We start from the raw sequence: 26,575 nt of genomic DNA, 5'->3' as shown, positions 1-26,575 counted from the left end.
ACTAGTTTAAACCCTTCATTTTGCAGATGCAGAAACTGAGTGGTTAAATGATTTGTCTAATATCACACAAGCAGTAAAGATCAGATGCCATCCAGAGAGAGGAAACTTGCCTACCCCATACACAGCTCTGCCCCAGAGTCTTCTGGAAGACATCAATCCTGTGTACCATACTTCTTCCCACTTCTGCTCCATGTGCCCTCCTCACTCTTTTTAATGAATAGTGACTCTTTCTTGTAATCCTTTAAGGCCAAACTTGTCTCACTTTTTCCACAAAGACTTCCCTTGGCAGTTTCTCCTCTTTTCTTTCTTTCTTTCTTTCTTTCTTTCTTTCTTTCTTTCTTTCTTTCTTTCTTTCTTTCTTTCTTTCTTTCTTTCTTTCTTTCTTTCTTTCTTTCTTTCTTTCTTTCTTTCTCTTCTTCTTCCTCTTCTTTCTTCTTCCTTTGACTTATTGTTACTCCTCTGAGCTCATCTACACCACTCGCTGAGCATTTAAGCATACACTGCCTTATGAGATCTGTTGCCCTATGCTGTTATTTACATTTTCATATGCATGTGTCTCTTCTCCTTTTCTTGATAAAAAGTTTCTCTCTGTGTCCCTTTTTCTCAACTCACCTAACACAGCACTATGTAGTAGTAGGTGCTATGTTATCTGTTAAATGTGAGAGGAAAGACCAAAAGAACTCATTCTTTGGTGAGAGAGGATTTTAAGTTAATACTTTAAAGTTTATGTTTATGACCTGGTCATTGTTTTCATGGATTATTCAATGAAATGTGAGATTCTCTGCTGACATTTCAGTAAAGTGTGAAAAATGTGAGAGGGTTCTTGTGGTGAGAGTAGACTTTCTGTTTTTTTCCCTGCAATTTGCTGATGGGACTGGTTACGTAGAGAGTCAAGGCATTGTTTTTAAGGCCTGCTGAACTTTCTCACCTTCTCTGCTAAGTTATTTGGCACATCCTCTACAACCAGGAGAGGTGGAAATTGTAGAGGGATAGATTTAGGCTTGACTTAAGGAAACACTTTCCTATTAATTAGAGCCTTCCAGAAGTTCCCTGGGCTACCTGAGGAGACAGTGGCTCTCCCTGCCCCCCCTTCCCTCTGGCCCCAGAGCAAAGGTGTCAAACAGAGGCGAATGACTGCTCTTGGGTATGTTGTAAAAGGGATAATTAATAAGACACTGGTTGAACTAGGAGGCTTCCGATGTTTTCCCAACTCTGAGATTCTCTGATTCTGTGAAGCTGTCAGGGAAGGAGGTTTACGGGGTTTTTCCATTTTGTTTTGTTTCATTTGAGACTGTATTTTTGTTTGAAACTGAAGCAGCTAGGTGGTACAGTGGTTAGAGCACTGGGTCTGGAGTTAGGGAGAACTGAGTTCAAATCCAGCCTCAGATACTAGCTGTGTGACCTTGGCCAAGTCACATAACATCTGTTTGCCTCAGTTTCTTCAACTTTAAAATGAGGATGGTAATAATAACACTTACCACCCAGGATTGTTGTGAAGATCATATGAATTAATATTTGCAAAACACCGCATAGAGCCAGGCATACAGCAGGTACTGTATAAATACTAGCTAGCTGTTATTTTTTAGTATTATTAATTTTTATATAGGTATTATTATTGTTATTATCCCTCTACATCCTAGATTATACGTGTATCTGTCAAATAGGGCCTGATCCCAATACTGATGAGCATAGAAGCTTTAATCTGCTCTATTTTTTCCAACCTGAGCCAAGTTTGCCCTTCCTTAAGCTTCCAGGGTCTTTCCATATTGATGCTGGGCCTCATGTGAACATTTAATTGGCTTTAGTTGTATTGCAAGATGTAGTAGCTAGGTGTTGCAGTAGATAGAGTGCCAGGCCTGGAGTCAGGAAGACCTGAGTTCAAATCCAGCCTCAGACGCTCACTAACTGTGTGACCCTGGGCAAGTCACCTAACCTTCTTTGCCTCAGTTTTCTCATCTGTAAAATGAACTGGAGAAGGAAATAGCAAAACATTCCAGGATCTTTGCCAAGAAAACTATGAAAGGGATCACAAAAAGTGGAATGAGACTGAAAAACAACTAAACAACAAGTCGTACTGCAGCTTGGAACTCACTAACTGATGCAATCCACCAGCCTCAGCCTCTTCAGTAGCAGGGAGCATACGTGTGTGTCGCCATGAGCAGCTGAGGTTTTGAGTTTCGAGTCCCGAGGTTACATCATTGTAGCAATAGGAGGTCTCTTTTCCCTTCTACCTTTGCTCAGGATCACACTCAATTACCTCTCTAGTCTCAATGTCTACTTTAAGCATACAAAAGAAAAGGATGAGCCAGACATAGTGAGTTTAGACAGAGGACAGCTCTGCTCAGGCTGGTGGTTATTGTCAGTATTCAATGTGATGATGACTGCTTTCAGCATGGAGTGAGGGACAGAGAAGAGTGAAACAGAACAGGATGGGAAAGCCAAATAATTTTAGGCTCTTCCTATTCAATCTTGGTTATAGATGCCTAGGAATGGAAGGGATCTCTATTGGCATCTAGTCTAACTCTTTTATTTTACAAGTGAAGACATACTTAGTTCAAAATGCCACAAATATCCTGAGCAGACACGCCCCTATCAGATATAAATAGTAAACAAATTCTACACACATAGAGAAACAAATGATATTTTGATTATCAATTATTAATTTAGGCCACTCTTGCCACTCCAGCTGAGGACCTCTCTGAAACTAGTTTTAGTTTCTGTCTTAGTAACCTTTCTCGGTATGTTGTTGCTTACCATATCAATCATCTTTTTCTTGACATATTAATAATAATTTTAGGATTGCAAAGTTGCTTTTGTTCAATTTGTCGTTAGGGTATAAGACCTGATGGAAGGAAGGTCTTTCCCTGGTTAGGAGTAGGTGAGAAAAGGGGACTGAACAGGAGAAGAAAGAAGGATTGGAAGATTATGGGAAAGTTTATGAGGCTGATGCATACTGTGCATAGAGCACTGACTTTGTTACCAGGAGACCCCAGTGTAAGCCTCATTTCTGCCACTTACTAGCTGGGTAACTATGGGCAAGTCATTTAACCTCTCTGTTCCTCACCTGCAAATAATAAGGATTGGCAAAGAATGGCATGTTCCCAAATGAGGTTGTGGAATCTCCTGTTCTGTGATAGCATTCCATCTGTCTCATTTGTATCTAGAACTTTGGTGAGTTGCCAGTTCCATGACAGTGACCAGTGTGATGTCATAGCCAAAAAAGCCAAGTTGATCTTAGGTTACCTTAGCAGAAGCATAGTGTCCAGAATGAGGGGAATTGTCCCTGCTCTGGTCAGATCCCATCTGACTATTAAGTTTTAGGAGGGCCAATGACCAACTGAAGAGGAAATGGATGGAGAAGAGACTAGAAGTCCTTCTACCCTAATATCAGTTGAAAGAAATGAGGATGTTCATTCAATGAAGAGAAGGCTTATGGGGAATATGATGGCTGTGTCTTCAAATATCTGAAGGGTGGTTATGGAGAAAAGGGATTTGATTTATTCTTCTTGATCCTGGAAGGCATAATTATGAGTAATGTGTGGAAACTACAGGGAGGCCAATTATGGCCCAATGCAAGAAAGTACTTCCTAACCCTTACAGAGATCAAAAAATGGAACGGGCACTCAGAAGTGATAGTGAGTTCCCCATCACAAGTAAGTTTTCGATCAGAGGCTGTTTATTGAGCACGTTATAGATAGCATGTGTTTTCAGCTGGAGGGTGGATAGATGACCTGTGAAGTTCTATCCAACTCTGGAATTCTATGATTCTATCATTTTAAATGATTGTACAATGGTCTTTCGAGAAAAGTTGTTTGGAGACTATAAAAGACATAATTAATATGAACTATTTGTATTACCATTAATGTAAACTGAGTTGGGATAATATTGATCTAATTGGCCCCAGTCATGACATGTATGTAGATATAATCCATGTCCTAGGGCCCAAGTTCTGGGTTTACACAGACCATGTTCGATCATGGGGCTACCTTAAAGATATCAATGTATTTTTTAATTTATTATGTCACTCCCAAATATATCCTGGTAAATCCCCAAATTCAACTTGTATCTAGTTTTCCACAGATTAGAGTAACAGGGTCTCCCATCTCCTGTATAAGCACTCAAGGTAACAAATGCATATTGAAGACATTATTTCACCCTCCAAACAATGCAGAAAATTCAAAAGACTCACAGGAGCCGATAAACAACTGAGAAAATACACGAAGGAATTCACAATAGCTTTCAAGCAATCAATATATTATTGTCTTTGGTGGATCCCATCTTTCTACAGGGTCTTATGTAGTCTTCCCTCCCCACCTCAAGATTTATAGCACCACTGTGTGATTTGGCCTCCTTCTCTTCTTCCTCACTCCCAGTCTTAGAAATGAAACAACCTTGATGCTGGTGCTGTCCAAGAAATCTCCCATATTTGATTAGAAGGTTTGATTCTAGGATCATCCTGATTAGGAAAGCCCCTCAATCTGTAACTAGAATATCAGATTGCAGGAGTTTTAAACCTATAGTTTCTCTCAAGGAAACCTCCAAGGTAGGCAGTATCCAAGAAATCAATCTTCTTTGGCTAGAGGCTGGATTTTAGGATTCTTGAATTTGGTCTTATCTACAAGGCTATATCTAAGGTTTTCTAGGGATACCCCTCCTGGACAACATAGTTAATCATGGCTACACTCTCAGGATCTGTTTGGATAAAAAATAGGAAGGAGAATGGAATAAAGACCCCAAATATCTTTTTTTTTCTTTTTTGTCAGGTGTTTGGGGTTAAGCGACTTGCCCAAGGTCACACAGCTAGTAAGTGTTACTTATTGGAGGCAGGATTTGAACTCAGGTCCTCCTGACTCCAACCCAAATATCTTAAGACATATTATCTTATAGTTGATTCTCAGATCTATCCATCCTTAATCTCTTATTTCAAATCTCCAATTGTCTATTGGACATCTCAAACTGCCTGTGTCATGGAGTACTAGGCCTGGAATCAAGAAGACCCTAGTTCAAATCCAGCATCAGACACTTATTAGCTGTTTGACCCTGGGCAAACTGTCTGCCTCAGTTTCCTCAACTTAATATGAGGGGGTAACTATTCAACTTAAAATAGGGGTAATACTAGCAGCTACCAAACAGGGTAGTTCAGAGGACCAAATGAGATATTTTTTAAAGAACTTAGCATAGTGCCTTGCATATAATAGGCACTTAATAAATCTTTCCTTCCTTCCTTCCTCCTTCCTTCCCTCTTTCCTTCCTAACATGTCCCAAACTACAATTGTTATTTTCTGCTAAAACCTTCTCCTCTTCCTAACTTCCCTATTATTATTGAGGGCACCAGTATCTTTCCATTCACTCAGGCTCACAGTCTAGGTCTCATCCCCTGCTTCTTCTCCCTTTCTCTCATTAACTACCTCCCCCCTCTCCCCCATATCCAGTCAATTACCAAATCTTGTTGATTCTTCCTTCATAACATCTCTTGTTTGTTCCTCCTTTTTGATGAAATAATGAAAAAAAATCCAGGGCTTCCCTTCAGTAAGCTCATTAAGTCCCAAACAAAGGCTTGCCCCCTATAAGCTCAGTAAATTGATTGGGGGGGAGGTTGGCAAGGAGGGAGAAGGTACATATATAAATGCATAGATCGATAGGAACTGCTCCCGTGCATTTTCCACATATGTTCATCAATTGTGTTACTTTTCTATTTGGGTATTTCACTGTGGGCAAATAAATATAATTCTTTATAAAAATAAGAAAAAACACATAAAGAAGGTAATGAATGAATGACAGGAGTTCAAACAGATTTCAGTAGTTGCCTGGCTTACTTCGCATTTCTGAAGCCTGAAAGCCATCTCTGACTGACCGTGTTTCACTGGCAAGCAGCAGTACTGAGAATCATCTTCTGGGAATTAATGATAGCCTTCCTTCAGGGAAGGGAGAGCAGGATGTGGAAAAGCTCCAATATACTCTCCCCTCCATTCCCCTCCCCCTCCAAGGTCCAGCTAGGACCCAATAGGTTGTATTATGGTATCCAGATGATTGATTTGCATCTAAATCTTTTTTTGCATTTAAGTTTAAAAAGGAACTATTTTAGGCTTCCATGTATTCTCCAGCCATTTAGCATACTTAGACATGTTACATATTTAATGTTCCACTTTACAGAGCACTGAAAGAACTAAATGCATAACAAAATGCTGGGAACCAGGTTTAATTTTTCAGCTGTTGATTTAATGTGTAATGGTTCACTAAGGCGATGAATAACCCTAGTCTCCGACTATTGCAAAATAGAAAAATTACCTAAACTCGTATATATTGAATCTGCAAGTGTTAAGTTTGTCATTGTAATTTATGACTCATAGGTAACATACCGGTAATTTGCATACTAATTGCTATGGTAGAAGCCAAATGATTCTAATTCAGCAAATTAGTCTACAGCCTAAGCAGTAAGCCAGCAATTGCCTAAGTGTGTTAGGCAGAGATTTAAGCTTCTTTAGAAGAGAGAAAATGGGAGTTTCCACAGCAGGCCCTTAGGAGCAACAGATGCCCCCTGCTGGCATGCATTCAACATGGCGGCTGTTCAGAGATGCTCTGCTCTTGGGAGACCAGCCAGCTCTCTCACACAGCCTTCCCCCCTACCTTGGATTTTAATCTCAGTGGAGTTTTCAACAGTTTGTAGGAAGAGGGTGATGAAGAATCAGAATAGTTGAAAACCAGGGTAAAGGGAATTTCTCTCTGGACAATAAAAACAGATGTCTGTGCTCCGAACAACAGGCATGAACAGGAATAGGAAGCCCCAGCACACAGCATTGTTTCATTTGATTGAATCACAAAAGGGTGTGTGTGTGTGTGTGTGTGTGTGTGTGTGTGTGTGTGTGTTCACAGGAGACATACTCCTGAAAAGTTGCCTATAAATCAAATTATCTTAGATACACTGAAGATACACTAAGGACTTAGATACACAGGTATCCTCCTCTGATATAAATAATTTTCTTGTAATGTAACTAATGACCCTCTTTGCAACATGTCTATTGGATATAGAGTCAGGAAGACTCTGGTTCAAATCCTGCGTCTGACACAAATTAACTGTGTGGCTCTGGGCAAGCTATTTAATCTCTCAGTGTTCTAGGGAACTCTATAAGAGCATAAAACTATAATTTGTAAAGAAATTGCAAATTGCATTGGTAGATAGAGTACCCCCTCACATTATGTCATTAAAATCACAGGTCTAATAAAAAATTTACATATATATTTTTACACACACATATGTATACACACACACATATATACACGTTATTGTTCAGCAGTTTTTCAGTCACATCTCACACTTTGTGACCCCATTTGGGGTTTTCTTGGCAAAGACACTGGAACGGTTTGTCATTTTCTTCTCCAGGTCATTTTACAGATGAGGAAACTGAGGCAAACAGAGGTTAAGTGACTTGTCCAGGGTCACACAGCTAATAAGTGTCTGACACTGAATTTAAACTTAGGTATTCCAGATTCCAGGCCCGGTACTCTACCCACTGTGCCACCTAGCTACCCCACATATACACATAAAACACATACATATACATATACGTACACATACATATATATATGCACACATATACTCACATATATATATACATATGTACACACATATATCTATATACATACATGTGTATATACATGTATATATATTTACTAGACTTAGGATTTTAATATTTGTATATATTTAATATATATATGTATGTATATACTTATATTTTAAAAACTACTATTCTTTCCTATCTGCTTTGTTGATATTTTTAAAAGCAGGGTATACCTCATTTATTTTATAGCAACACATATTTTGATAATGCTAAGACACAGAAACCAGAGACATGTGAGCCCAAGGAGGCCCAGTAATTGCTTAATTGAAGTATTTCCTCTAGCCATGTTCTCTCTCAAATTCAGACGAGAAAAAGAGTTATGTGAGCCCTGAGCAATTAAGTGACTCTGAAGGTCATGAGTGAGTCATGGACCTGCTCACTGGACAAGTTCTCTTACTGCTGAGACTATTTTTAAAACATATTGCACTTTCCTATAAATCTATTCCCTCATCACACAGCCTTGTACAGATGGGTGGTGCATTACTGAGGTTGAGTTTGCATGGCTGAAACAAGGGCTTCCTCTTTCCAGCCTATTTCATTCAGTCTTCCAAGGGTTCTGCCTACATCCACCTGCAGGAATCCTGATGATTGGCTTTTATATAACATTTTAATGTTTGCAAAGTGCTTTACATTTATTAGCACATCTGAGCTAATTCATAAGCACCCTGTGAGGTGAGTATTGAAGGCATTATCCTCCTCATTTTATAGATAAGAAAACAGAGGCTCGGAGGTTAAATGACTTAACCTGACACCCAGCTAGTAGTGCAGGAGAAAGCATGTGAATTCAGGTATTCTTGACTCCAATTCTGTTTTTTAATTTTAACATCATATAGCCAGTCCAGATTTCTTACCATTAAGAAGAAAGCAGGGAAGACCATTTCTGCCCTTAAAACTTTATTCTTTCACTTAACCCCAATTGCCTCACCAAAAATATATCTATATCTGTATCTATTTCTTCAATTCTTTCAAATCTTTCCTTTGAAAGGAAATGATGAGAAAGAGAAGAGGAAGAGAAGGGGCTCCAGACCAGATCAGATGGATGACCCAGTGTATTTAAAATGTGATCATTTATTTCACCCAGATAATGTTTATTCCTAAATCAAGCACTGATTGCATCATGATTGTGCCTGTTTGTGTGCCCTGGGGTGGCTACGGCAATATAAAGTGCAAGCATAGCGCTTTAATATCTACCTGTCTTTGACTCCAACAAGAAATTGCCTGAATTTGGCCCATTGTGATGAATCCTTTCCATGGCAACCTCTCATTTGAAGTCACAAAGACAGGATTATGTATCGCAGGACACAATGGGCCCAGAATGAGAGGGCTTTACATTGGCACAGAATGAGTGTCTCTGCTAATGAGGAGGAGCTATGCTGAATCAGAGCAGGGTTAGCCGTGGGCAGCTCATTGACAAAGCAAACATGGACAAACTCCCACAATATGGAGAAGTTCTATTGGACTTTGTTTTTGAAGTATTCCATAATCATTTTAACCAGTTCTTCCCCAAACGGCTGTGTAGGCTAGGCTAGAATTTTACCAATGAGCTTATAGAGCTAGAGACCTGAGTGCAGAGGAAGAGGGGCCAGAATCTTGTTTCTAAATCCAAGTCACTTGTGGGTCACGGCATCACCTCCCTGAGGTCATAGTCCTCTTCGAGAACAAAGGACAAACAACAACAACAACAACATGTCCTGGAAGACATTTGAGAGGTTGTCTAGTTCAACTCAATAGGATTTGAACTCAGATCCTTTTAGGATTTGAACTCCAATCCTCTGACTACAAAGTTACTGCTCTTTCCACTCTACCACATTGCCTCTGCTATTGCACAGATAATGAAAATCCCAAACCAAGTATCATTGGGTATTATGTCAATGAGGGCTCAATTACCCAGAAAACTGATGGAAGTGACAATGGAGGAGAGGGTCCCACAGAGTCCATTGTGCTATACCAGGACCAGGTCTAATCAGAAAAAAGTTTCAGATCAGCTGCATTTCAGACTCAGATTCGACAGCCCATCAGACTCCATCTTTAGGTTATTGGTTTGCCAAGGTTGGACAGTTTCCTTCATGGGTTGTAGATTTTTCAGCATTCTGAATTTGAGCCTTGACCTCTCATGTGCATGCTTTAGTGTCTTTTTTTCACCTGCCACAGGATGGTGGTTGTTGGCTTTTGTTCTCAAAGAGGATGAAAGTGATTTCACTATGTTAGAATTAAGTCACAGTGTGTCTGACTGTGCCACAGGATATCCCAACTTGGACATCCTGCTATTGCTTCTCTTCTGTCCTGAGTGGGTGGTGAGCACCTGCCCTTACCTGGGCAAAGTAGGTTGAGAGAGTACTGCTAAGGCTCAAATAGGAATAAGCACATCAGGATGGTTTCCGATAAGAACACAAACCTTGGCAGAATCCAGCGTCAGCCACCTGGCATGGTCACAAGGATGGGAAGATGGAGACCCAGGTAGGAGGGAGGAATGTCAACACAAGGCACAACTGAAGCAGGACAGGATGAGGCAGGATTCTGAATCAGGTAGGCACTGGTTGTCATGGTTATAATCAGATCAGCGTGGGTGGTGGTAGCAGAGTTGGGTTAAGAGAGATTAGAGGTAATCCAGAGTCAGCAAGGTTTCAAGCAGGTAAGTGAGGGCTCAAGCAGGGCCAGTGACAGCCAAGAACTCCAAGAAAGCTTCCAAAGATTTCCCTTGCTGAATGAAGCCTCTCAGTTCAGGGTGACCCTGTCAGCCCCTTCCCTGGGAAGAAACCTTCCAGTTAGGACAATCTATTGGTCATTCTATTCTACTCCTCTACTCCAAAGTACAGTTGGGTTCTCAGAGCCACCTGCCTCTTGCAGATGTGAGGGTGTCTGTGAGAAAACATTTTTATCCCAGACCCATCCATGCCCAGCACATTTCTTATGGTTGTTCAGTCATGTCCAAATCTTCATGACCCCATGGACCATCCTGTCCATAGAGTTTTCTTGGCAATGACACTGGAGTGGTTTGCCATTTCCTTTTCTAATGGATTAAAGAAAAGAGAGGTTAAGTGAAACGCCCATGGTCACACAGCTAGTACGTATGTGAAGCTGTATTTGAACTCAGGTCTTCTTGACTCCAGGCCCATTGATTTATCCAGTGAACCATCTAGCAGCTGCCAAACCTGGCAACATAGTAGGTGCTCAATAAATATTTGTTGAATTGAATTCAACTGAATGATAACATAAGATCACCTCCCCTTTCTGCCCTCCCCTCCCACACTGCAAAGCCATTTCCCCCAACAGCAACAAGAGGAACTCTTAAATTTATTTTTTTAATTCTGAATGTAAATACCAAGAAGAGTATTTCCATATCCAATTCCTTCAGAAAAAGAGGACTATGAAACCATGAATCTCCATTTCATACCACTTGCTTAAAAATGCAAGATATATAATATAAATATAGTATATAATATAAAATATAAATATATAAAATATAATACAGTATATAATAAATTCCACATATTTCAAAAGCATCCTAGTCTGTGCTTCCTCTGAACTATTGTTTTCTTCTGTGCATTTTAAAGAATCTTTCAATGTTCTTTTGGAGGATGGGGATCAGTATTACCATCTTGTTCTCTGTACCAATTTACCCCACTCCTCCCCCCCACCAGCCCAGTTAAAAACCAGGTGGAAGAAGAAATAAATCTTTTCAACAAAAAACCATAGTTAAACAAAACAATCCATACAACTACCACCTGCAAAACACGTATCTATTTCTTACCCTGAATCCATCACTCCTCTCTTCAGAGGTGGATAAACATGCTTTATCATAAGTTTTCTGCAGGGAAGGTCGTTGTATCGAGCAGAGTTTTTAAGTCTTTCAAAGTTGTTTTTCCCTTCCTTTTGTTTTTGCTGTCTTTGTAGAAACTGCCCTTCCAGTTCTGCTCATTTCGTTCTGCAGCAATCAATTTATAATACTTAGGGTTGTCTGAAATTGTATCTTTTTTCATTTTGCACTACAATAATATTCATATACCACAATTTGTTCAGATAGTCACTAATGGTCTAAGAGGCAATCTAAGGCACTGCTTTAGATTCTAGTTCTCTTATTTCCCCTTTTTATCCCCTTTAAGGATAAGGAAATTTATTTGGTTTATAGTTATGCCTCCCTAATATTATCCTCCCTCTTAACCAGGAGTGTGCTAGTACATGTTTAACAATTAACTCTTGGGGCAGCTAGGTGGTGCAGTGGATAGAACACCGGCCCTCCTGGACCTGAATTCAAATCCAGCCTCAGACACCTAACACTTGCTAACTGTGAGACCCTGGGCAAGTCACTTAACCCCATTGCCTAGCCAAAAAAATTAAACAAACAAAAACAATTAATTCTCCTAAACACACTTTTGAATTGAATCTGCATTACTAATATTTCTTCCATCATTTTCTTAAATCTAGACAATCAATGAAAGTTTGCTGATTACCCAGATATATATACTCACATTGAAAGCTTAAAAATCTGTGGAGCCCCAGCTTCAAAACATAATTGCTCTTAACTCTAAATTCCCTATTTACTCTTCTTTCCCTATTGAATCTGATATATTTCTTATTCTAAATGAATTTTTATTTTTCCCCAATTACATGGAAAAACAATTTTTAATATTTTTTTAAGCTTTGAGTTCCAAATTCTATCCCTTCCTTCTGCCCCTCTCCCCTCCTTGAGATGCTAAACAATCAATCATGTAAAACATTGCCATATTTTTTATTTTGTGTGAGAAAACTCGAACAACAACAACAACAAAAGAAAGTGAAAAATAGTATGCTTTGTTCTGTATTTAGAGGCCATCCGTTTTTTCTTTAGAGGGGGATATCATTTTTCATCATGAATCCTTTGGGATTGTCTTGGATCATTGTATTGATGAGAATAGCTAAGCCATTCATAGGTCTTCATCAAACAATATTGCTGTTACTATGTACAATGCTCTGGTTTTGCTCACTTCGCTTTGTATCAGTTTGTGTAAGTCTTTCCAGGTGTTTTCTGAAATCATCCTGCTTGTTGTTCCTTATATCACGATAATGTTCCATTACAATTACGTACTACACCTTCTTCAGCTATTCCCCAATTGATGGACAACCCCTCAATTTCCAATTCTTAGCCACCGCAAAAAAGAGCTGCTATGAATATCTTTGTATAAAGATGTTCTTTTCCTTTTTCTTTTTTAGGTAATCTCTTTGGAATACAGATCTAGTAGTGGTATTGCTGGATCAAAGGGTATGCAGTTTGATATATTTCTACACCAAACTCTGCGTGTGTATGTATTTGTGAGTTTGTGTTGTTGTTGTTCCATCTTATTCGACTCTTCATGACCCCATTTGAGGTTTTCTTGGCAAAGATGCTGGAAAAGTTTGTTATTTCTTTCACCAGTGGATTAAGGCAATCAGAAGTTAAGTGACTTGCCCAGAGCCACACAACTAGTGAGTGTCTGAGGCTGCATTTGAACTCAGGTCTTCCTGACTGCAGACCCAGTGTTCTATCCACTGAGCCGCCTAGCTGTCTGTGTGTATGCTCAGACCTCCTCTATCCATTTCAGATGAGGACATTTCGTTTGATGCTTTCTCTCCCCCACCTCTTCCACCACATTTGTATGTTCTTATTCTCACGTATCCCAATTAAGGGAAATAACTAGTCCCACCTCCTTCTTCAGTCTTGTTTCTACGCTAGTTTATTCCTTTTACATTCCTTTGCTCTTTCCCTTCTTCAAACCCTCAGAATGGATCCAGCCTGCCCCCAAGTCCTCTGTTTTCATTGTTTAACTGTCACAATGCGCTTTGAAGACGTTAGGGTTCTGAAGGGACGATTGTTTCCCCTCCCCCATTAGAATGTTAGCACTCCATCATCATATCATATCATCATACAACTCACTCTGATTGCTCAAATACATTTATCTTTCTAGGTTTTATGGACCCCCCCTTTTTTGTATTTTAAAATTCCCATTCAGTTCTGCTCTTTTCATCAGAAATGTTTGAAAGTACTCTATTTCACTAAAAGTCTATTTTTTTTTCCTCTGTAGCATTATGTTAAGCTTTTCAGGGCAAGGTACTCTCAGTTGCAAACCCATATCTTTTGCCTTTTGGAATATTGTATTCTAACATCTCCTCTAACTTTCACTAGAAGCTGCTAGGTCTCATACAGTGATATATAGTGTCTAAGCCTTTTGTCTTATTTTGTTAAATAATGGTGTTCAGCGAGTCCATTGATTATTAAATTATCTCTTCTTGACTTGTTGTCCAAGGCATTTTCTTCTTTTTTCTCCCCCACCCTCAATCTTTTATGTTTGTTTTAGTATTTCTTGCTTTTGTTTGGAGTCATTGGTTTCTATTTTGTCTCTTCTAGTTTTCAGGGAATCAATTACTTGGTTAAGATTTATCACTTTCTCTTCTAAACTATTCTCCTAATTCTTTACTCAATTGCTTTCTTCTAATGTAGTACTTGTGGAATAACCATTTTTTCCTTTCTTGTTGTTGTTACTTTCTTCTTCTTTGGGGGGATCTCTAGATATATAATAATGTTTTATACTGCATCTTCTTTGGTTTACTTACCTCTCTAGCTTTAGTTTCTGATTTGGGACTCTGCTTTATGATGTGCTTTTGGGTGGGGTGGTCTGTCTTACTTCATTTTGCTCTGCGTCCTCTGAACTACAGTTGATAACCCCCATCTTCTGGTTCTCTATTGTCTCCAGGATCCAATATCAAATTCTCTATTTGGTTTTTAAAGCCCTTCATAAATTGGTCCCTTCCTACCTTCCTAGTCTCCTTATGCTTTACTGCACTCTATATATTCTAAGATGCAGTGACACTGATCTCCTTGCTGTTTGCCAAAAACCACACTTTATCTCCCAACTCAGAGAATTTTCTCATGCTTAGAGTTCTCTTCCTCCTTATTTTTACCTCCTGGCTTTCCTGGCTTCCTTCAAGTCCCAATTAAATTCCTGCCTTCTGCAAGAAGGCTTTATTAATCTTCCTTAATTTAGTACCTTCCCTCTTAGATTATCCCCAATTTATCCTGTATATATCTTGTTTGACATTGTTGTCTGCATGTTGTCTCCCCAATTAGATTGTGAGCTCTTTGAGAGCAGGGCATGTGTGCATGTACGCCTTTCTTTGTATTCCTAGCACTTAGCACAGTTCCTGGAACATTGTAGGTGCTTAACAAATGCTTGCTGAGTTGACTGGACTTTTGTATACTTCCAGGGTGAAAGCAGTCTCTTATTATAGTTTCCCATTGGATTTCTTGATCATTATTTGGTTTGGTGAAAAGTTCAGGTTTTTATTAGAATAGGCATGAGGGACTTGGGTGGTCTGATTCCATTTAAGCAGCCATGTTGGTTGAAAATTAGGACCTCTTTCTCTCAATGGGACAGAACCTTTGTACTGTTTCAGTGACCAAAGCCACTGACCTCAACTTTCAAAAGTTTTCCATCTAGAACAGACAACTTTGATGTAGCCAAAAGCATATGTAGGTCTACATGCTGATTTTGAAATAAAATAAAATCACTTATGTTATGGATAAGTATTTGTGTAAGCTGCTTATTAACCAGTGCAGTAAAGATTGAAGTGTGTATGATGTCTATTTAGACAATGGAGGTTGTAGGAGGGAGAGATAGTGAGAGGGGGTGGACAGAGATTTGCCGAATCATGTACAGTCCAGAAAAACTTTCAAGAAAGGGGTAGGATTTCCGTGGGACCCTTGTGCCACCCATGTTTGAAATCACATGGATTAGAAGGAATATCGATATTTTTCATTGTTTTAGCTCAACTATTGGCATTTCAAATCCTTCATAACCTGGTTCAAACCTACCTTTCCAGACCTACCTATTACTCCTCTTCACATACTCTATAATCTAGCTAATCTGGCCTTCTTTTTGTTCCATATATAGGAAATTCCATCTTCTTCTGGTATTCCTTTACACAGATTGTCCCTCAAATCTGCTCTTTTCTTACTTCAGTTTCTTAATTTCCTTCAAAAGTCAGCTTAAGCATTATCTTTGGCATTAGGCTTTTTTGACACCCCCCCCCCCCAGCTCTTCAGAGTTAGTGCCTTTCCCCAAAATTGACTTGCATCTATTTGGTATATTTTTAAGTGAAATTATATGTGTATATAGGAGGCAGATAGATAGCTTGAGAGCACTGGGACATGGGTTCAAATCCAGCCTCAAACATTAGCAGTATGACCATAGGCAAGTCACTTAACCTCTGTTTGCCTTAATGTTCTTGAGAAGGAAATGGCAAACCACTCCTGTAGTTTTGCCAAGAAAACCCCATGGACATATTTGCATGCTATGCTCTACAGGGTCACAAAGAGTTGGGCACAGCTGAACAATAACAACATACCAATAACATACATGTATGTGTTGTATCCCTTGATAAGAATGTAAGTTCCTTGAAGTCAGGGATGACTTCATTTCTGTCTTTGTGTCCCCAGCACCTACTGTAGTTCCTGACACATAAAAGACACTTAATAAATGGGTATTGATTGACTGAGCTGGTAAATCACTTGTCTTGGCTAATGCTTTCTGCTATATAAATTTTACTTGGAACGTCCAAAGTTAAAATCAGTTAAATTTAGGTTAGTTTAAACTAAAAACTAAATTCAGCTTTGACCTTGCTAATAGACTAGGCAAAGAATATCCATTGAAATAACATTTGATAGGGACAGAATGAAAGTAAAGCAATGGAAAACCAGTATCAGCACCTATTCCCAAATAAGGGCAACCTCATCTCTCTTTCCCACCTAGGTAGCCTAGGAAAACATCACATCTAAAGCAAGCACCTTTGAAATGGAAAAAGTACGGTGAAGTGAAGGTTGGGCTTTTCATCCATGCAGGGTCTTGACCTCCTGTTGGAATGACTTTGGTCTCCACACAGTTTCAGGTACAGTAAGATGTTTCCATTCTTTCTCAGGTCTCTTCACCATGCTCTCTACAGCTGATATAGCTACACAGTTGTTCCTGTTCCTACACTATACATTGCCAACACTGTCTGTTTTCCTCCTTGTTCACACGTTGGCCACATAACACCATAGGAAGTATGGTCTTACCTTTGTTCAATTAGGCCAAAGTCTGGGGATGCAAGGCCTCATGGAAAATGAAGTTTTCTTCTGATTAGCTATGCTTCTCACATGTAAGTATTACAGAAATAATGGAAATTAAAAGAACGTCCAACATTTAGGAAGATAAAAGAAATAAGAGGAGTTATATAAGTTTAAAGGGTTGTCAGGGGAAGGCATGGAAGCACAAGCAGTATGATTGAAGGGGAGAGAGAAATATGTTTGTATGGATGGAGGAGAGGACATGCATAATAGTGGAATTATATCAGATAGGCAGGGTCCTGTTGGCTAGTTTGACCTAAGAGCATGAAAACGAATAGGAACATTATATTGGCAGAACTTTTGTCTCTTTGGCTGCTGCAGAAAACACACAGAATTAGTGTCTTCTTTAGCCAGGCTGTGAGGATAGAGGGGACCAGAGAACAATAACCAGGCTTGCATATCTTTGAGTCTTTACCCAGGCAGTCTCACTCTCTTCTATACCCAGGTCTTTTCTGTAGAGCCCCAAAGTAGAAGCTTCAAAGGGCATTCTGTATTTGAAAGAGACACTGGAAATAGGAAGGAAGGGAAAGGAGCCGAGCGTAAGAATCTGGCCTATTAGCTTCAGTTGCACTTGGATCAGTCAGAAGACAGAGGAATGCTGTTCAGACAGTGATCCTTTCCAAATAAACACCATGGAGTGGAAGTAAAAGGATTTTCCAGCCAGACTAAATTTAAATGGCAGGCAGCATGCACAAGAGAAGGGAAGGGGAGGCAGGGGGAGAGAAAAGGCCTTAATTCTCATTTCTTTTCTCCTCCTACTCTACAACTCCATCTTGCTATTGCATAGAAGTCACTGGGGGTTGAACAAATTAGGGAAAATGGACAGAAGTATGTCCCTCTGTCCCTTCTACCCACATGGGCCAAGTCAGTTGATTTTAGCTCCAGGGACAGGGCCCCCTACCAGGATGGGACATGGAAGGTTGCTTTATTTTGGAGTCACCCTTGCCCTCTTGGCCCACTTTCAAGTCAGCCACCGATTCCAAGGATTCCCAGGAAGCTGGATCATTTCCAAGGCTGGCTAGGGCTTCAGTCTCATGTGCTGAGGAGTGCAGATCCTAGCTTAATCCCCAGTCACCCTGGGCTGAGCCTGGAAAAGATTTGAGCCTACCAATTGGCTCTAAAATTGACCCATCGGATTTGAACCCACTGATTGGCTAAAAAAAAATGACTTGGCCTCCTGTCATTCTCAAAAAAAGGGGATGGCTTAATGCCAGGATTCAACCTAGTTTAAATAAGGGGTCCTCAATCTTTTTTATGTCATGCCTCTCCCCTTCCCAGCCAATCTGGTAAAGCTTATGGACCCCTTCTCAGAATACTGCTTTTGAATGCATAAAGTAAAATACATAAGATCACATAAGAAATCAATTATATTGAAATACAGTTATCAAAATTAAAAACAACAGCAACAACAAAAAGTTCACAGACCCCACAATAAAAAAGACCTCTGGATCATGTCATTACTTTGTGGCAGTTAAACATTCCTCCAAGGGTGGGGATAATGATGTTTAGAGCAGAAAAGGAAAGGAAAAAAGGCAATGTTTGCCTTCTCAGAGCTGATGTTTATCACAGCATACTTGGCACGTTGGTAGGCCATGTTTTGGTTTCCCAGATTTCAGAAAGGTTGTTATAAGGAAAGGGACTTTATTTTGCCTGAGAATTATTGTCTTTCCCTCTCACTAAGAGTTTTAGCAGATAGCAGAATCCTAGAAGTTTAGAGCTAGATGAGACCGCAATGCCATTTTAGTCCCTACCTGATGCATGAATCTCCTCTCAAATTTTCCTTACAAATGGCCATCCAAACTCTGCTGAGGGGAACTTACACCTCTCCAGGCAGCCCATGCCTCTTCCAACCTCCTCATTTTACAGATGAGGAAACCGTAGCCTGGAAAGGTTAAATGACTCATGTAACCTCTACTGAGGTTTATACAGCAGAATAATTTTAGGTTTATTTCATTTTTTTAACAAGCAGAAATTTTTCACCTAAATGAAAAACTGGGATGATGAAAATGGATCTGGGGTATTTCCAAACTTGGGGGAGGAGCAGAACAGTGAAAGGACATAAGGAGCTATTACTGCTGCATTAAGGTTAGTGCATTAAAGTTAGAGCATTGAAGACTGGGTACAAATTCTGACTATCGTATAGACCTAAGTCAAAACACACAGTTAGAAACACATGGAAGCATAAGACTATCAAGAAATGGATTTTACTAGGTTGGGGTGAAGACTAGATTAGCTCAAAGATGAAAGGTCAACAAAAATATATAGTGATATAATTTAAACCCCCCTGGTTGAAATCTTACAAATGACCTGTAATATTTAGATTACACATTTCTTCTTTAATTCATCTTCTTGAAATCTTGATCAGTAATTTTCCAATTGAATTTAATAGTTACTTTATAATTCTATTCAGCATTCTTAACTAACAATTCAATATTTATAATCTATTAAATGCCTACTATGTATAAGGTAATTTGATAGGTTCTAGGAGTACAAAGATGGAAGATGAGGGTCTTGCTCTCAAAGAGTCTAGTAGGGGAGGGTGTGTGTGTGTGTGTGTGTGTGTGTAAAAGATATATACACAAATATGTGAGGTAGGTTGTTTTGGAACAAAAGAGAGATCCAGGCAAAGTATATTAGGAAAATCGAAGGTGGGAGAGTCGTTTTCAATTGAGAGTAGGGCAGGGGATGACTCAGAGGTGGCATCTGAGGTGATTTGTAAAGGAAGAAAAGAATTTCAGTATTAGATGAGAAGAAAACACATTCCAGGCTTGAGGAATGGAATTTGTGTTGGTAGAAGAGTTCAAAATAATAATGGCATGTAGCTAGAATTTCAGTTGGGCTTGATCTTAGATGTGTGAAAGGGTAGAGTAGAGTAAGTCTGGAAGGCAATCAACTAGCATATATTAAGCACCTATTATATGCCAGACACTGTGTTGAGTGCTTGAAGGTGGTTGATGCTTGACTGTTGATTGCCTTGAATAGGCCAAGGAATTTGTATTTTGTCTTTTCAACAACATAGAGTTACAGAAGATTTTTAAATTTTAAATTAGATTTTTATCTAATTTAAATTTTAAATTAGATTTTAAAATTTTATTTATTTTGTTTTTAATTTAGAAAATAAAACATGTATTTCCATAAACAGTAGAATTAAAAAAACAGATGATTGCACATGGAACTGCAAATCTATTTTGTATAACTTGCTATTCCTTTTAAATATATAATAGTTACCACGTAAATTTTTTTTTCCTTTTTCTTCCCTTCCCCCCAACCCCAGCTGGGTGGCAGCTGAGTGAAAGGTTGATTAGAGAGAAAATAATATACATAGAGAACTTTAAGGAGGTGATTATAATAATTCAGGCAGAGGTGATGAGGATCTGAACTGGGTTGGTTGCAACATGAGGGAAGAGAAAGAGAGAAATTTGATAGACATCACTTAGATAGAATTGACAGGACTTGGCAACTGGATGTGAGGCCTCAGGGAAAGAGAAAGATCAAAGATGTGTCTGATCTTTCGAGTCTGAGTGGTTGAAAGAACAGTGGTGCCACCGACAAAGAGAGGATATTGAAGGATTGGAAGGCTTATGGGTGTTATTGGACAGCTTGGTGAAGATGTCCTGTAGAAAGCTGGAGATTCAGGAGTAGAAGCCAGGAGAGAGGTACTGGTGCTGGACATTTAGATTTAGAAGTCATTTGCATAGAGGGTAATAACTGAAACCATGGAAGTGGAAGTGATCTCAAGGGAGAGAAGTCATAAGACAGAGCAGCAGAACACTTTCACATTAAAGCTCTTAAAGACAGGGGACAAACAAGAGATAATTAGGAGAGTCGTATCACATAATCTGAGGGAGGAAAGAGTATCCAGAATAACAAAAATTCAGATTTTGCAGGGCCTTTAGGGACCATCTAGCCCATCTCCTACCTTACCATTACAACTATGATATCTGGGGCACTGAAAGTAGTCAAATGCAGCTCATGTCCTACCTTCCTTAAGCCTACAGAAAGACAGCATGACACTGTTATTAACTATCCAGTGAAGGTGTGCAATATCTGAGTTGTTCACCAGGTGGAGTGCTACTCGAGTCATTAGTGTAGTAATTATCTCAGTTCTTTCCTTGGCTCATGAGTAGGAAAGCCTTCCAAAAGGTTGCAATGTCCCTTCTAGCCACTAGAGAGTGCTCAGAACACAGATACTTAGACTCCTCCCCCTACTGCCAAGTCTGTAATTCGGCAGCATTGCTAAGCACTTCAAACCCTTGTGACTGCTCTAGAGGTTTCTAGAAAATGAGATGGAATATTTCTCCCCTCCCAAACATAAGTTATAAAACCAACAATCTTTGGCATTTCTAGGTCTCCTGATACCTGAATATGATACCTTTCTGTAGTCATGATCCTATGATGTGGGCAAGAGTCAGATATTCAAAATAATGGGATTGCATGGTTTACTGAACATAGTGAAAAATGAAAGGAAATGAGCGCTCCTAAGGAGGGACTGGGTTGGGGGAACACTTACTTCCAGCCTTCTCTTAAACTTCCCCACCATCCTAGCCCAGATCTTTGTATGCAGTGGAAGAGGATTCATGAGCCACATAGACCTGCTGTTCATGGATACCAAATAAGAGAAGAGATCATGTCCTGGGCCCCAATCCCAGACAATATTGGAAAGCAGGAGAAGAGTGATAGGGGAAATCATTTACTCCATCCCTGTCCAGCAGCCAGGCACCCTTCTCACACACCGGTCCCCATCTCTGCTCCGGGACCTGAATGGTCTTAAAGTCATTCACATCTGCTGTGTGTCCAGAGGTAGCAGCAGCAGCCCTGGCTCACTGCAGCCACTAGAGCCCCAGCTCCTTGATAGAAGCCCAGAGATTTGACCTCAATGACGGATACACGCATGGTGATCAGCAAGTCCATCACCAATAGCAGCAGCTGCTTCCCTTTAAGGTCATCATAGCTCTCAGAAAGTCCAAATCATGTGGGCAGCATGTGGAAAAAGAGGCAATCTATATGTCAGCCCACAGACCTTATGTACCTTAAAGCTATTGCAAGGATTTCTTCCACTCACCAGCCCACATTCCCTGCGAATCCTGCTGAGTAGGAATGAGCAGTGGCCCGCTTGTGTACATCATGATCATCATAAAACCCTTCACCAATCTCCCTCTCCACAAATCATCATCACCTTGGTTCCAGAGAAGAACTCAAACACTGTGTGATCCTGAGTAAGTCACTTAACCTCAGCATTCTTATCTGTAAAATGGAGATAATAACAGTACCTACCCCCCCAGGGTTGTTGTGAGGATCAAATGAGACAATACTTGTAAAGCATTTAGCACAGAGCCTGGCACATAGTAGGTGCTATATAAATGGTAACTATTATTATTATAAGAGGCCAAGGCAGTCACATGCTTTACAGCATTAAGAGTGTCCTTCACAATATCTCCAGTAGGTGATCAATCAGCTTTTGCTTGAATATCTCTAGTATCAGGGGAGGTGACAACTATGTCCCGGAGGAACTCATTCTACTTTGAGACAGCTCTAATTGCTATTTTTCCTTATATCAAACTTAAATTTGTCTCTGGGCAAATCTGACCTGTCATTCCTAGCTCTGTTCTCTGGGGCTGAGCAGAACAAATCTAATCCCTCTTTTGCATCACAACCCATCAAATACTCTAAGGCCAGCTATCGTGTCCTCAATAAGCCTTTTCCAGGTTAAACATCTCCAGTTCCTTTCACTGACAGGCCTCATTTGTTGTGGTTGGAAGGTCCCTCACCATCCTCCCACAGCTTGTCAATGTTCAATATTTAATTAACTGATTTAATTAATTAATTAATTATTTACTATTTAAAATAGTTTCTAGGATTGAACAGTCAGATGCGGTTTGATCAAGGCACATCAGCTGGCCATATCCGGTGCTCTGGACACTTCTTCTCTCGATAACAGCCTCAGATTGATCACATTAGCATTTTTGGCTACCAAGCCTCACTGTTGACCCATATTGATTCACAATCAGGGGTTGGCAAAGTATAGCCTGAGGGTCACATCCAGTGGGCTTCCTGCTTTTGTAGGCTGGTAGCTAAGAATAGTTTTTACATTTTAAAAATTTTAATAAATTTTTATTTTAAAATGTAAAAACTGTTCCTAGCTCTTAGTCCCATAGGAAGGGTGGGGTGGGGTGGGGGTGGGCCCTCAGTCCATACTTTGACATGAAGTCCTTGGTCCTATTTGTTGACCCTTCTTCCTCTAAGACTCTGACCATTTTCATACACACTGCTGTATAAACACACTTTCTCCATCTTGTACTATAATTTTGTGAAGCCAAGTAGGGTTCAACAGCAGTGTTTGTTTGCTATGGCCTGGGATTCTAGCCTAGGACAATCTTTTTGGCTCCTAACTTTTTTATCCAGTAGCATATACTGGGGCAGCTAGGTGGCACAGTGGATAGAGTACCAGGCCCAGAGTCAAGAAGACTCACCTTCCTGAGTTCAAATCTGGCCGCAGAGACTTACTAGTCGTGTGACCCTGGGCAAGTCACTTAACCTCATTTGCCTCAGTTTCCTCATCTGTAAAATGAGCTGGAGTAGGAAATGGAAAACCACTCCAGTATCTTTGCCAAGAAAATCCCAAATGGGGTCACAAAGAGTTAGACACAACTGAAAAATGACTACAAAATAACAATGTATCACTAGAGGAGATAGCTATCCCTTTTAGTTTTGTTTCATTGGCAAATGTGCTAAGCATTACACCTATACTTTCATGGGAGTAATTTACAAAACTATCAAAAGCACAGAGCTAAAAATGGATCTCTGAGGTCTTTCAGTAGAGACCTTCCTCCACAGTGACATTGACCCATTAGTAACTATTCTTTGGGTCTGGCCATTCAGACAATTCTGAATTCATTTATTATCTTATAGTCTATATCTCTTCATCTTGCTATGAGTATGGTGTAAGAGACTTTTTTCAACCACTTGTGATGAAGTCCAGGATAACTACATCTACTACCTCAAAAAAAGAAATGGCCTTAGTCTGGCATAACTTGATCTTAACGAAGCCATTCAAGATTGTTTTGATCATGACTTCCTTTTCTAGGGATTTACAAATCATAACTTTTTTTAAAAAAAATCTGTATTTTTGCCAGATATTTGCCAAGTCTATTGGTCTACTATTAGAAAACTCCCCCCACTATCTTTAAAAAAATTAACAATTTCTTCTTTTCAACCTCTCCTCCATGATCTTTTTTGATAATACATTTTATCAATATCTTTTTTTTTGCATCTCTTTCATTTCCAAATATAACCCCATTCAGGTAGCCATTCTTTGTTAATAAATAATAAAAATTAAAGAGGGAAAAAACTATTTAGCAAAACAAATCAATCCATGAATCAAGTCTGTCCATAGTTTCCTCCTGGCCCTCTTATAAAAGAGAGGGAGGTATATTTCCATAGCTTTCTTCAGAGCCAAGCTTGATCATTATAATCACATAGTGTTGTTTTGATTTTTCTTATTGTTGTTGTTTCCATTTACATTATTGTCATTACTGCGTATATTGTTTTCCTGGTTCCATTTATTCAGATATGCTTCTCTGCATTCATTATGTTCATTGTTTCTTATAGCACAATAATGTATTCCATCACGTTTCATTTACCTCAATTCATTTAACCATTCCCTAATTAATGAGCATCTACTTTGTGTCCAGTTTTTTGCTACCATAAATGCTTACATATGTATATATTACTGCATATGCAACCTTTCTTTCTCTTTGACCTCATTAGGGGTATATCCTAGCAGTAGGATCATAGATACAAGGATATGGACATTTTAGTTACCTTCTTTGCATAAATTGCTTTCTAGAGTGGCTGGACCAATTTAGCAATTCTACAAAGAGTGCATTATTGGACCTCTTTACACAGCCTCTCTCACATTGATTATTCTCATCTTTTTCATCTTTGCCAATTTCCTGAGTGTGAGGTTAAAAACTCAAAGTTCTTTTTGATTTTCATTTTTCTTATTTTTAGAGATTTGGAGCAATGTTTACTATGGTCTTTAATAGTTTGCCATTCTTCTTTTGAGAATTGTTTGTTCATATCCTTTGTTCATTGGAGATTGGCTTTTGGTCTTTTATATTTTTGCTGTCTCAGTGGTCTTTTAAAGACTACTGACGATAGTTTGTCAATCACATCTTATAGTTCTTATAGTACAAGCAGTTCAATATAATAATATATACATACATATATGATTTTATATATGTATATACATATATATTATGTTCAGAGCACCATGCTAGGTACTGGCAGAATAATATAAAGTTTAGATAAGATATGGTCCATATCATGGTATATTATATAAATTATTAGAAAGTTAGAAAAGAACGTAAGGCCTTATAAGGAATCTACTAATCTTTCAAACTCCCAACTTGGGACTTAGAATGACTGAGGGAAAACCTATCTACTGCACTACATTTAATTGGCAAAAGACCCCAGTCCATATAATGTTTCACCTTCCCAGCCCATCCAGTCACTCACCCAGGCCATCCTGCCATCTTCTTGATGCTTTGTGCATTATACACCTTGCCTCTGCCCCCTTCCCTTCCCTTTATGCCCCTTCCCATTCTGCCAGCTCTTTACACTTTGTTTTTGGGCAGAACAATCAACTTGATGGTACCATTGTTCTATTGCTTTTGGAAGGGGCTTGTCAATCGACAGGCCTAAGATCCCGTTGATCCCCCAATTCATCAACCCTGTAACTTCCTAGACATTCCCCTGGCTACCCTTACCCTACATATGTTGTCTTCCCCATTATGATATGAGGTCCTCGAGGTTAGGGACGGTCTTGATTTTTGAATCTCTATATTCCTTGTCCTTAGCACATATTAGCCTTAGCCCCACATGTAGGGGGCACTCAGTAAAGGTTTTTACAACGATCTCGTCATTCATAGGGAAAGTTGTTTCTCACCTATTTTTTTGCAATAGGGGAAGATATCCTGGGGTGACATTTCAGCTGGGCTTGAATAGAGTTCAACAGGCAAAGAGAGGAAAGGTATTTTATGTTTGGGGAGCAGCCCAAGCAAAGGCATGGGGATTTTAAATAGTGTCAGTGCTGCAGAAAGTTCTTGGAGAATGAAATCTTGGACAAGGCTATTAGATTTATCGATTGGTGATAGTTGTCATTGGTGACCTTCAGGTAGCAGTTTCAGTAGAGTGGTGGGGTTGGTGTACAGAGATTGAGAAGAGAAGGGTAATAATAAACTCAATTCAACACACATTTATTAAGTGCCTACTCTGTACAAGACATTTTCTAGGAGAGATGCTGCAAGTATAAAGACAAAAATGAGATGTTCCCTACAAGGAGCTTATATTCTATAGGATCTAGAGGGAAAGGAAGAAATAAATATAGGCTATTTTTTGAAGAATTTAACAGTAAAGGAGCAAAGAGCTATGGGACAGCAAGTTGAGGGGATGATACAACAAAAAAAATTTTAAATTTAGAATTGAGGAAAGCTGAGAATGTTTATAACTAGGGGGGAAGGAGCCAGGGGGCAGAAAGAGACAGACAGACAGACAGACAGACAGAGACAGAGACAGGCAGGGAGAGAAAGAGAAAAAGAGAGAAAGAAAGAGAGAGAGAGAGGAGAGAGAGAGAGAGAGAGAGAGAGAGAGAGAGAGAGAGAGATTGCTTCTGGAAGATAAGCAAGGAAATAAGACCAAGGGAAAGGGAGGGAGAAGGAGAGGAGAATTTTCTTTGGCAAGAAGAAAGACAGAAATCTTATCTTCTGATCCAGGAGCAAAGGAGAAGAGGAAGGTAAAGACCTAGGGAGGTTTCACATTGTGGAGAAGGGATGTTGAGTGA

General features: G+C 39.5%; 1 long non-coding RNA gene across 1 annotated transcript in view; it reads left to right on the top strand.

The window, feature by feature from the left end:
* The first annotated feature begins 3,235 nt into the window (after positions 1-3,235).
* LOC144456673 (uncharacterized) overlaps positions 3,236-26,575 on the top strand; it is a 90,312-nt gene continuing 66,972 nt past the window's right edge. Inside the window, exons 1-2 of the long non-coding RNA XR_013485686.1 lie at positions 3,236-3,653; positions 16,382-16,517. This is a non-coding gene — a long non-coding RNA (uncharacterized LOC144456673). The remainder of the gene's footprint in view (positions 3,654-16,381; positions 16,518-26,575) is intronic.

Source organism: Phascolarctos cinereus, unplaced genomic scaffold (assembly GCF_003287225.1).
Source record: "Phascolarctos cinereus isolate Bilbo 61053 unplaced genomic scaffold, phaCin_HiC Scaffold_4;HRSCAF=312, whole genome shotgun sequence".
Lineage (NCBI taxonomy): Eukaryota > Metazoa > Chordata > Mammalia > Diprotodontia > Phascolarctidae > Phascolarctos > Phascolarctos cinereus.
The sequence above is the reverse complement of the archived record's forward strand: the minus strand, read 5'-3'. Positions and strand labels throughout refer to the sequence as shown.